At 48.7% G+C, this 2,824-nt stretch overlaps 1 non-coding gene across 1 annotated transcript; it reads left to right on the plus strand.

Moving 5' to 3' along the window:
- The first annotated feature begins 1,672 nt into the window (after positions 1–1,672).
- Positions 1,673–1,855, plus strand: LOC116554221. The gene has a single exon (XR_004270109.1). It is a non-coding gene; the product is annotated as a U2 spliceosomal RNA (small nuclear RNA).
- The last annotated feature ends 969 nt before the right edge of the window (positions 1,856–2,824 follow it).

Raw genomic sequence — 2,824 nt, forward strand, 5'->3', positions numbered from 1 at the left:
AGTGGGTTGTGGGGGGCACTCGAGTAGGGGGAGCACGGGTGGATTACCAACCACCTCCAGAGCCCTCTGGGGGAGTGAAATGACATTTCCTCAGAGACATTCCTTTGACATCCATCCCAGGCAGGGGTCATTTTTGCCAGCCTCCAGCCTCCAGCTTTTGAGCAGATTAGCCTTTCTCTGTCCCAGGGGCATGGGGCTATTTTCTTTTTTTTTCTTTTCTTTTGAGATGGAGTTTCGCTCCTCTTGCTGTGCTGAGATCTCGGCTCACCGCAACCTCTGCCTCCTGGGTTCAAGCGATTCTCCTCCCTCAGCCTCCCAAGTACCTGGGATTACAGGCACGCTCCCCACCCCTCGGGGCTATTTTCTTTTCTCTCATCTCTGGCCAGTGAGGGGAGTTGGGGATGGTTTTGGGGCTGGTGCCTCATCTCTCCGCTACAGCAGTATATTCTCGTCAAACCTGAATTCCTCTTGAAGAGTGGTGGGTCACTTCAGGAATCAGGGACATATGCACAGTCCCCCAACATAGATGCACTGACACAGGCCAAATGGGACTTAAAATAGGAACCTCAGAGGAATCTGAATAAATGAGCTGCCAGACAAACCTCCTGTCCTTGGAGGCAGCTCACTTTCATCCTCAAAACCTCACATCTCCAAGACAAGACAGAGGTGTTTGGACTTTCTCCTCACCTCTACGATGACAAAACATTATTTGATGGGCCCTCTACTGCCTCCTGGCCCACCCCCATGTGATTGGGTACTCATTCTCTAACGTGGTGACATCCCAGCTTCAATAAGATGCTGGCGGTGATCAACAGTAGTTATAATCATGAAAAGGAAAGGAACAGGAGCACAGAAAACTCCTGTGAATCATTCAGAAGTCAGTTATCAGGATCTTCACAAGAGTCTTGAACTTAAATTTATTTTCTTTTGTTTATCGCAATTGATTGATCTACTTCTGTTTCGCTGAAATGACTAAGCCTAGGAAGCGGTTTCTTAGGTTCTAGCACTGATGGCCAAAGAGGAAATGTACCAGAAAGAGCATGGAAAAGCCCCAGACCCTACACCCCTTTTGGGATCCTTCTGGGATCAATGGCCTAAGCACCTAAGGTTTCTGCTGTAAGGCATGGTCCCCCCAGGAGGTCTTGGGGTTGTCTAGGTATCCCTTGGGAGAGGAGCTTCACATGTCCTGGTGGAGTGATTAACAAACACAGATTAAATCACTGGGACTAGAGTTCAACTTCCTGATATCAAGGCTAAGTAGGGCCAAGGGAGTGTGTAGATTCTCAGTGCCACCTGTCTCCATGAAGAGGATCACCCTTGCCCGGAAGCAGGAGAATGGCAGAGATGAACTTTCAGTGACCTTTTCTAATACCCTGAGATTTTAGGAGCTTCTGTAGAATTCCTGAATTTTTAACTGGTGATTGATTGAGTAGAGGAGCTAAGGCCCACTCCAGAGCTCCAGAGTGAAAGGTGTGCCTTAAAGAAGGGAAAAGAGAATCAATTTTCCCCAGAAGCCCCATACAGGCTTACTGTGAGGATAAAAAGCAGGAGGGTATGTCCTAGGGTCCCCAGATGCATGTGTGATGGTGCTACTACAGAGGTTAGCTGTGCAGAGCACCTCCGCCCCACCATTTCCACTCACACCCTGTGGGTTCTATAGAGTTCCACTCCTATCACCTCTCAGTCTGTTGGCTAGGATCAAATGTAGTATGTTTTTACCAGCTTAACATCTGTTACATCCTCTATCTGAGGACAACATGGGTTTCTGGAGCAGGGGGATGGAAAAGGAGCTTGCTCCATCTACTCCTATGCATCAACCTGGTATTGCAGGACCCCCACGAACAGCACATCACCAGGGGGCAAGGGAGAGTTCCATTCCCAGAGACAGAGGCAAGGGGATGAGATGGTGTGAAGAGCAGGGTTGGGTGCAAGAAAGAGGAGGCAAGAGGTGGGAGGCTGGCAAGAGGTGGACAGGAAGATGGGCCACTCCCCTGTGAGTGTCCCTGAACTTTCCTTACAGGTGCTCTGCTCCTTCGGGGTATGGTATTGATATACTTGCAGATGGCTCTGTACATCCTCATGGGTCAGCGTATCTGCACGTGTGGTATCTCTTTACTCTGTGACAATGCTTTGTGACCATGTGGCTGAGGATACCTGTGTCAATAGAAAGAAGAGCAAGAAACTAGGGGGTTGCCCATAGAGCACTTGGGTGTTTGGTTTGATGAGCACAGTGTTTAAAACAAACAAGAAATTGAATACCTTTAGGAAAAATGTGCTTCTCAGGTATAGCCACAGACCCTGCCGCTCTCTATTGCATTTCACTACTTCCTTCACTCATGTGACCTGCCTAGCACTAAAGTCTTGACTCTGTGATCTTTATTTATTTATTTATTTATTTATTTTTGAAATGGAGTCTTGCTTTGTCGCCAGGCCGGAGTGCAGTGGCGTGGTCTCAGCTCACTGCAACCTCCACCTCCGGATTCAAACGATTCCCCTACCTCCGGAATAGCTGGGACTACAGGCATATGCCACCACACCTGATCAATTCTTTGTATTTTAATAGAGATGGGGTTTCACCATGTTGGCCAGGCTGGTCTCGAACTCCTGACCCCAGATGATCTGCCTGCCTCAGCCTCCCTAAGTGCTGAGATCACAGGCGTGAGCCACCACGCCCAGCAGACTCTGTGAGCTCTTAAAGTAGAGAGGCCCCTATTTGCCCATCAGTTAGCTTTTGGATCATTAGCTTCCCTCAGAGATAATGGCTGGGGTCCAACTACCAGCTTCTCTGGGACTGAAGGGTACTGGAAGCTACTTTTTTTTCTTC

The sequence above is a fragment of the Sapajus apella genome, unplaced genomic scaffold (assembly GCF_009761245.1).
Source record: "Sapajus apella isolate SASKATOON/1434 unplaced genomic scaffold, GSC_monkey_1.0 scaffold13, whole genome shotgun sequence".
In the NCBI taxonomy this organism is placed as follows: Eukaryota; Metazoa; Chordata; class Mammalia; order Primates; family Cebidae; genus Sapajus; species Sapajus apella.